Source organism: Dendrobates tinctorius, unplaced genomic scaffold, assembly GCF_039654945.1.
Source record: "Dendrobates tinctorius isolate UK_male_01 unplaced genomic scaffold, ASM3965494v1 ptg000138l, whole genome shotgun sequence".
NCBI classification, from domain to species: domain Eukaryota; kingdom Metazoa; phylum Chordata; class Amphibia; order Anura; family Dendrobatidae; genus Dendrobates; species Dendrobates tinctorius.
In genome coordinates, this window is record NW_027361806.1 from 18831444 (window position 1) to 18841398 (window position 9955).

General features: G+C 42.0%; 1 long non-coding RNA gene across 1 annotated transcript; it reads right to left on the bottom strand.

Moving 5' to 3' along the window:
* Positions 1 to 6122: 6122 nt before the first annotated feature.
* Positions 6123 to 9662, bottom strand: LOC141048890 (uncharacterized). Its single transcript, XR_012220177.1, has 3 exons — positions 9433 to 9662; positions 8382 to 8523; positions 6123 to 6790 (listed from the first exon to the last, which is right to left on the bottom strand). It is a non-coding gene; the product is annotated as an uncharacterized lncRNA (long non-coding RNA).
* Positions 9663 to 9955: the final 293 nt, after the last annotated feature.

Genomic DNA, 9955 nt, shown 5'->3' on the forward strand with positions numbered 1-9955 from the left:
CAAAAACTGATAAAAAGACAAGTAAAAAAATCGGTCCTGGAGGCTGCTAAGAGGCCGGCAGCAACATTAAAGGAGCTGCAGGAATTTCTGGCTAGCACTGGTTGTGTCCTGCATGTGACAACATCTCTCGTATTCTTCATATGTCCGGCCTGTGGAATTGGGTGGTGACAAAGAAGCCTTTTCTTACAACAAAAAAATCCAAGCCCATTTAAGTCTTTCAAATATGGAGGTCATTGCTCTACATCGATCTGGACGCTTTTAGGACATACGTGTTTGTAGTGTGATGGAGTTTCCCAGAACATTTTATGTCGTGTTCTTAATATTTATCATCTAAGAAACATTTTTACCTTTCTGGGAATCGACATATTTACTTTGTGTTCGCAGTAATTATACAATAAAACATTATTTGCTTGTCGTTCAGGATTCAGATAAATGATTCTCTTCCAACATTGCACAATTTATATCCGCATACAATCTTGGTAACACATTCATTGCATTACTCTGGCTGATATTGAGTTATTTTTACGTTATCTTCTTCGTGTACTTGCTGATTCCGGAATTTTACCGGTTGCCTTTGGAAACAGACAATAGTTTGGCTTTGTCCACTGATTTAGGGTAAATGCACACATCGAGTAAAAGTAAATTTATACAAAAATTTCTGCACCATTACTGCATCTCTTGGCAGGAGAAACGGAGCTGCAGAAACTCACGTTCTTGCTGCGTTTTTGGTGCATTTTTTTACTGATTTGAGTGAAGTCAATGTTGATAAATGCACAGAGAATTGACGCTGCAGATTTTCTGCACCAAATCTGCAAATCACAAATAAGCAACCCGGGCATGACGCATCACGTTTCTCATTCATTTTGCTGCCATCAGGATTGCTTCAGTTTTTGCTAGAAAATCCGCAAGGCAAAAATGCACCAAATCTGCAACGTGTGAACAATCCCCAAGTCATGTAATATAGATGAGCTTTAACCTCTCTGTTATGCCCCCAATGCCATAGACTGGCTGTCATGATCACGTGTGTCGGGACGCAGATGTTTCCGCAAGGCGAACCCATGTGACACACGTGACCCTGGATACACCGCCTTCAGTGGGGCGCATTTAAATAATAAAACGTGCAGGTGGATACGCCGCCTCCACCTGGCGAATTTGGGTATTACACGTTATACATAAAATCTGGAAACCCCGCCTCCAGTAAGGCGAATTTAAATAATAAGGGGGAACCTGGGACACATTTACAATGGTGGGCCCTGCGATAGGGAATGGGGGACGTGGAGACCTCCTAAGCTCCCCTGAGCCAGTGTCCCTGCACTCCTTACGTTCCCTAAACAGGCTCCGCACCTGTCGCCGCACGCGTACCTTAACGCCCTTGCTCACCCTGACCCTAAACCCTCACTAGGGAATGGGTCGGTGCGGAGACTAATCCCACCACTGCACTAATAACACACATGAGGAAAGAGACAATACAGGGGAAACACCACTTAGCTTTGCTCTGTTGCGTGCGCTCCTAGCAACAGAGCCCTCCACCTGCGTGCGTCTTCTCCTCCACCCGGATCCATCACCATAACAGGATCCTGCACCATAGTGCTGCCTAGGAGCAGAGTCCACCACCAGTAGCTGCAGCTTAATAACAGAGTCCCAAGGATGAGATCAGCTTCTGCCACGAAGTCAAGCATGCTTGAGCTCAGCTCAGCAGCCAAGTCCCACATGGTGAGTGCCACTCTCCATAGTAGCCACTCCACCAGACCATGCAGACACTTCCCGCTGACACCATCACTGCGACTCCACCACGCCATGCCAGCCCTTCGTCCAGACACCATAGCTGAAACACGTCCCCCCTGGCTAAGCTGCGCAGGACTCCTCACCAGCTCCATCCTTCCTCCAGGCTCTCAAAGTGAAAACAAACTCACAATATCACAGGCAGTGATTGCACACCCCTAGCACACCTTTATAGGGTGTCACACCTGATCCCTAATTAAGTGCACAAAAACCTAAAGTGCAATACTGCTAACCACCACCAGACACCTTGGAACTTTCCAAAGTAAAAAAAGTTCACCCAGTGCAATTTAATACCGCCAGATCCAACACTGGATCATGACACTGGCCTTTCAAACTACAAGACACCAGGAACTGGACCTCTCAATTTTGGGGAACAAGGATTTGACAAAAAAAATAGGTCCCGGTTCCCAAAGATTTGGACTTTAAATAAATGGATATTTTCAACTTGAGTTCCCAAACCATCATGTTCCAGGAACTTGTCAAAGCCACTAGACACCAAGGACTTCCAAAAACAACACACTTGGCAAAAAGGACTTGTCTTACAAACTACTGGTCTGAAGGGGTTGTTCTCCTAAAGCAGAAGGCACCAGAATTCTATGATTCTAGAGTCTTGACTTTCCAACCACAAGGCACGAAAGTTGGACTTGCTAACAGCCATGAGCTAAGATAAGGATTCAGTCAGAATGGGACACAAAACTACTGGGCTTCTGAAACCAGTAGACATCAGGGGTTGGACTGTAGGATCACTGGTCATAAAGGGCTGGACTTCCAAATCATTAGGCACCATTGACCTGACTCCAAAACCAATAGGCGCTAGAGGCTGTGCTTCCAAATCACTAGGTACTAGCGACTGATCCACCAAGCTTCTGGACGCTAAACTTCTGCACAACAACTGGACTTTCAAACCACTGGAGATTAGGGCTTGATCCATCTGTCTTCTGACATGGTCCTACTATTGAGGACACGATGTCCTGCCCTGTCCGCCAACATTATCGCCAATACAGCTGATCCCACCCTTGTTTCATGCCTGATACTAATAGTGCTACCCCTGGTCCGGACTTCCGGTTTACTCCAGACTTAGACCTTTCTCATCTCTAGTCCTCCTGCATCCTATCCCCTTCCTTGAGATGACCCTTGCCTTCCATTTTCACCATGATTGCTCCTACATGGAAAGTGCCGTGGATTTTGGTCCATCTTATTATTTATTCTGATGTTTCGGCGGGATTCATTGCTCCATGATTACACATTCCACTGACCATCTTGGACTTCATTGTCACCAGTACGTGGGGGGATTTATCAAATTAAATGTACTGAATTCTGGTTTATTTATGCCAAAAAAAACCTCCTTGCGACTGTCAGGGCATGCTGGGAGTTGCCATTTTGAAACAGCGGGAGAATCACATATTGAACACCACTGACGTGGTGAAAAGATAATTGAGGGATCCAATGGCTGGATATCCTTAAAGACAAAAATGTCCAGGAAGCATGGGAAATCTTGAAAAATGAAATTCTCAAAGCACAGTTGTTAACAATTCCGAAAAGAGGGAAGAATAGGAAGCATTTAAGGAAACCAGGATGGATGAATACAGAACTTAAGCACATGCTAAAAAGGAAGAAAAAAATGTTTATAAAATGGAAAGAGGGAGGCATATCTAAAGAAGAATATAATGCTGTCTGCAGAACCTGCAGGGCACAAATCAGATTATCTAAAGCTGAAAATGAATTGAGGCTTGCAAGAGATGTCAAAAGCAATAATAAAGCATTTTGGGGATATGTCAAAAGTAAAAGAAAAGTCAAAGATGCTATAGGATTTTTACAGGATGAAAATGATGAAATGGTAAGACAGGATGTTGAGAAGGCTGAACTTTTAAATTCCTATTTTGCATCTGTTTTCTCTCAGAAAGGAAATGTAACATCAACTGTTATTCACTGTCCTATTAAGGGAATAGAAGAATCCAGGATATCTATAAACAGAAAGATAGTGAGGAAACACTTAGCTAACCTAAATGAATTCAAGTCTCCAGGTCCAGATGAATTACACCCCAGAGTACTGAAAGAGATAGCAGAAGAAATTTTTGAACCCCTCTCCATAATCTTTGAAAATTCTTGGAGAACAGGAGAAGTGCCAGAAGACTGGAGAAGAGCAAATGTTGTTCCTATCTTCAAAAAGGGGAAGAAGGTGGACCCAGGCAACTATAGGCCGGTGAGTCTGACTTCTATACCAGGAAAGATCTTTGAACAAATTATTAAACAACATGTATGTCAATACCTGGATAAGAATGAAGTGATCAAACAGAGTCAGCATGGATTTGTAACTAATAAGTCATGTCAGACTAACTTAATTTCCTTCTATGACGGTATCACTGATTGGGTGGATCAAGGAAATGCTGTAGATATAGTACATCTTGACTTCAGCAAAGCATTTGACAAAGTCTCTCATACAATCCTTATTGAAAAAATGACTAAGTATGGAATGGACAAGGCAACTGTTAGGTGGATTCATAACTGGCTTAGTGATCGGACCCAACGAGTGGTCGTAAATGGCTGCACATCCAGTTGGAAGAATGTCTCAAGTGGGGTACCACAGGGCTCTGTCCTGGGCCCTGTATTGTTCATCATCTTTATCAACGATTTAGATGAAGGAATTGAGGGTAAACTGATTAAATTTGCTGATGACACAAAGCTAGGAGGGATAGCTAATACTAGAGAAGAGAGAGAGAGGATTCAAAAATATTTAAATAAACTGGAGAAGTGGGCAGCAACTAACAGAATGGTTTTTAACAGGGAGAAATGCAAAGTACTACATCTGGGCAATAAAAATGAAAAAAGCATATATAGAATGGGAGGAATAGGGCTAAGTGACAGCACATGTGAAAAAGACTTGGGTATACTAATAGATCACAGACTGAATATGAGTCAACAGTGTGATGCAGCAGCAAAAAAGGCAAATGCAATTCTAGGATGTATTAACAGAAGCATACAGTCTAGATCACGTGAAGTCATTATTTCCCTCTACTCCTCTTTGGTCAGACCTCATCTGGAATATTGTGTCCAGTTTTGGGCACCATATTTTAAAAAAGACATCAACAAACTGGAGCAAGTTCAGAAAAGAGCGACCAGAATGGTGACCGGTCTGCAAACCCTGTCTTATGAGGAAAGGTTGCAGGATTTGGGAATGTTTATTTTGCAAAAGAGAAGACTGAGAGGAGACTTAATAGCTGTCTACAAATATCTAAAGGGCTGTCACATTGTAGAAGGATCATCTTTATTCTCATTTGCACAAGGAAAGACTAGAAGCAATGGGATGAAACTGAATGGGAGGAGACACAGATTAGATATTAGAAAAAACTTTTTGACAGTTAGAGTGATCAATGAGTGGAACAGGCTGCCATGAGAAGTGGTGAGTTCTCCTTCAATGGAAGTCTTCAAACAGAGGCTGGACAGACATCTGACTGGGATGATTTAGCGAATCCTGCTTTGAGCAGGGGGTTGGACCAGATGGCCCAGGAGGTCCCTTCCAACTTTACGATTCTATGATTCTATGATTCTATGACGTAAGATGTACAAGCTACATTTAAAGAGAACCTGTCACTTACAATAAATATGTAATTTTTATCTGGTGTAATTGCCGCTCTTCTCCTGAATCCGGTGATGTTTTTCTTTTGTTTCTGCTCCTCTCCATTCCTGAGATATGGCCTCCTGTTCCTTGCATATAAATTTAGTCTTGTTACCAACTGGGCGTGGTCTTCAAGAATACACCTACAGAGAATAACTGAAGACCACACCCACTTTGTTAGAAAGGCCATATTTATATACAAGGAAGAGATGTCCATATCTCAGGAACGGAGAGGAGCAGGAACAAAAGGAAAACATCACCGGATTCAGGAGAACAGCGGCGTTTACACCAGGTTGTAATATTACACGTTTAGGGAAAGTGACCGATCCCCTTTAAATAGTATTTCACAGTACCTTGGAGGTGACCAACGTGAAATGTTAGCTGAGGGGGGGTGACATATGCTCATTCATGCACTTTTGAGGTTTCCATTTATCTGCAAACAGCGCCCCTGTTACACATAGGCTTTGCTTGGTATTGCAGCCCAACTTTGAACTGTACAGATTCCAATTAGGAACAAAGAGAACTTTTACTTTGACTGTGATTTGAGAAGAAAATGACACATACACTACGAATTGACAAGATTTGACCAAGTTACTTGGATTTTAGACGGTGAGACATTTTAATTTTTTTCTGTGTCTGTATCTGTGCAATTTATTCTGTAAACATCTTTGGAATTCAAAGGGTTAAAAAAATGGCTTCAAAATAAACACAGGAAGACTTGGAGTGAGATTTTATTACGGCTTTTACCATAACGGCAGCAGCAAAACACGGAGCGATCAGAAATTCAATTATTTCAAGCAATTTCCTTTCCTAAACGTTTTTGCCAGCCAAAATGAAAAATATGCGCTGACTTCTCCGCCATCCCCGGACCATTGCTGTCCTGTTACCGATCCAGAGGTCAGAGCTGGAAAGTGACCTCATTTGTGTCTGCGCCTCCTCCTATCTGTGCGCCGCGGCTTTTGACCTTGTTTCCCGGCTCCGGCCGCGCAGTTTATGGTTCCTGCATTAATTCCTGCTCATTTTTCCCAAAAGTAAAAAGCCTCCGCAGAGCGCGGCTCTTACATTTATTACGGAGGATGTGAACTCCGTGGACCTGCCTGCTCGACAAATTCTGATCTCATTCTGTGGATGAAAATTCACTTTCTTTATACAGAACTTCACATCCCCTCATTTATATAGAATTAAAAGAATGATCCAGTTTTGTATTTTTTTTTTAACCCCTTTCGAGCAAAGGCCAAATTGTTTTTTTTTCACTTTCGTTTTTTTTGCTCCTCTTTTTCCAAGATTTCAAACTTTTTTTTTTCTTCCACCGTTATCGCCATATAAGGGCTCGTTGTCTGCGGGACGAGTTGTAGTTTTGAATAACAGCATCGACTTTACCAAAAAAATGTACTGAAAGAAGGAAGAAAATTCCAAGTTAGATGAAATTGCAAAAAAAAAAAATCAATTCTGACCCAATAACATTTTTCTATTTTCTATGTTTCAGTGGGGTGATGATAATACGTATGTATATTATTTTAATATGCATAGTTTTTATATTTTTATGAGCAGAAGAATCAAGAAATACAAATTAAATATAAATTAAAATAATTTGGTTTCAATTGTTTTATTCCGAGAGCCATAACTCTTTTTTATTGTTCGCTCACTGTCATTGTATGAGAGCACGGCTTGGTTTTTTTTTGTGTGTGGCCAGATTTATTTTTTATCGCTTCCATTCGGGGATCCGTATGACTTTGTTTTATATTTTCATTCCTTTTTTTTCTGAAGGGAGGGTGACATTACAAAAAAAAAAAAGTTCTGCAATTTTGATTTTTTTTTTATATATTTTACTTTATTTACTTTTATTATAGTTTGAACAACTATGCACGCACCAACACTAAATATGTTAATTTTTATGTTTTAGTTTTCGCTATTTTGCATTTTTTTAAATTTCCACATTTTTTATTAGTCCTTTTAGAAGCTGCACAGCGCTGTAATACAACAGACAAGTGTACAATTACTGTTCTGTTATGAAGCCCGGCCATGGGTGTACCAATATGGTGGACACAGGCACTCATGTGAACGCATCATGAGTGTAAGGCCACATGCACACATCCAGCATTTGATGAGATTTTTACCCCACCCCCAGTATTTGTAAGGCTAGTTTCACATTTGCGTTTAAGGCCGCAGCGGCGGCCTGCGCACGGCTGCCGCTGAGCCCCGCCCCCTGCCGTGCCTCCGCCAGTAGCTCCGCCTACGGGCGCATGACGCTGCATGCGTCATGCGTCCCCTGTCTTTAGCACTGGGGACGCAGGCCGTGCGCAGGTATGCGTTTGGCGGCGCATGCGTCCTTTTGACGCTGCGCCGACCAGCGCCAAACGCAACAGGTTGCAATTTGGTGCGCTCGGCGCAGTGTCAAAAGGATGCATGCGCCGCCAAACACATACCTGCACACGGCCTGCGTCCCCAGTGCTAAAGATAGGGGACGCATGACGCATGCAGCGTCATGTGCCCGTAGGCGGAGCTACTGGCGGAGGCACGGCAGGGGGCGGGGCTTAGCGGCGGCCGTGCGCAGGCCACCGCTGCGACCTTAAACGCAAATGTGAGACTAGCCTAAGCCAACGCCAGGAGTGGGTGAAAAATGGAGAAGTGGTGCAAATGTTTCTTGCTATTCCTTTGACCGTTCCACTCCTGGTTTTAGCTTACAAATACTGGGGTAAAAAACTCACCAAACACTCAATGTGTGCACATGGCCTAACAATGGGAGTCGGATGTGAACCCTTCCTTGTTTCTAACCTTCTAAATTGCTTAATAGGTGAAATTGTTGCAGTTATTCTCAGGTGCCGGCTGTATAATGCAGTCAGTACCCCCACTATATGGAGCAGGATCAGCTCCTGCGCCCGCACCATACATGCGGTTCACACATCCTGTATAAATATATAGCAGATGCCGCCAAGGGGTTAAACACCTGTGTGTGTGTGTGGGGGGGGGGAATTATTCTCACCTCCTCTTCTCTAACCTTTTAGATCTGACCGTGATGATCCAGACGTCTTACTGCTCATTGCAGAAAAATGGCCGCCTTGTGACTGCTGCGGTCGTCCCCAAGTGCTCGCTGTGCGCAGATACTTTAGCTTTTAGCTCTGTGTCTATGTAGGAAACATGGAAATTCAGATCAGAAAAAACGAACGCTGGTTGTAATAAAGAAAACATAACATGTATAGTTCAATAACTCTTAGGCTTTGTTCACACTGAGTTCACAGAAATTTTCGAAAAAAAAAAAACCAGGAGGAAATCAAAACTATGAGCTTTGATTGGAGAGTTGGAAAATTTCATTCTTTGCTCTTCAAGATATTTTTAGATTGCAAAAAAAATTAGACTTAAAAAAAAGGAGAAGAAATAAAGTACAGAAAAGCTTCAAAGGATTATCCGCTATTCACTGCCAGCGAAACAAAGCAGATAATCCTTATGTAAGATGAATTCTAAATTATGAACTGAACTCTAGAAAACCAGAGAGATTCTCGCTCGGAGGGTATTTTGTTAACCTGGAGCTTTTTGGTGCGTTTTCGGATCATCTCCAAAATCCTCCTCCAAAATCATTTCAAAAACTCTTGGAAAACTTTTTTTTTGTATTCATTTGTATGAGAAATCTACTTTGCTGTTCATTAAAGTTTTTTTTTAGTTTATTGTCCTGAAGAGGTTCTGAAAAATGTAAGATTGGGAACAAAGAAAAGTGCACGTCATGTCACTGAAGCGTCTGCTGATGGAAAATGCTCCAAACCAGGCACTGTCCATGAAGGCGACGTTTCCAAAATGAGATTTTGGTGAGTTTTTACATATTTTTGGAAAACTACAATTATCCTATTTAACTTAATGGGTACAGAAAATCTGCAACATCAAAATCTCACCAAAAGTTCATCATGGGAACGTAACCTTTAAGTCTACAAAAACCCTAAGGGGACGTTCCCATAATGAGCTTGTGGTGAATTTTTGATGTTGCTGATTTTCTGCACCATTTCTGCACCCACTAAGTAAAATACGCAGTGTGAAAAACTCACCAAAAAGTCATCGCAGGAACGTAGCATTAAGGGATAGTAAAACTCCTCCGAAATAACTTCCTGTAGCCTCTAAAAACCCGGGGTAAACCCAAATATCTTAAACTGGAAAAATCTGCCTCTGGGATATTATAGCGGTTATATTCTGGTAGTAGCAGTATTAGGTCTCTTTCACACATCAGTATTTGTATGCCAAAACCAGGAGTGTCTCCAAAACAAAGAACAGACATCAGTCTTTCAATTATATTTTTTTCTCGGTAAGTTCCATTCCTGGCTTTGGCATACAATCACTGATGCAAAATACCGACCAAACACTAACGTGTGAATGAGCCTTTACACTTAGTTGGGAGTTTTTCTGTTACATTGACGATTTTGCATTTTCATACTTTTTAATCTATTTGCTGTGCAGAATTGTCTAGAACATTTCTGAAGAGCTCTGGGATTCATTCGACGTCAATATCCCACAGGTAAAGGGGCGGTGTAATCAGTGTATATCAGGGGTTGACTTCTGATTTTAGGTGGAAGC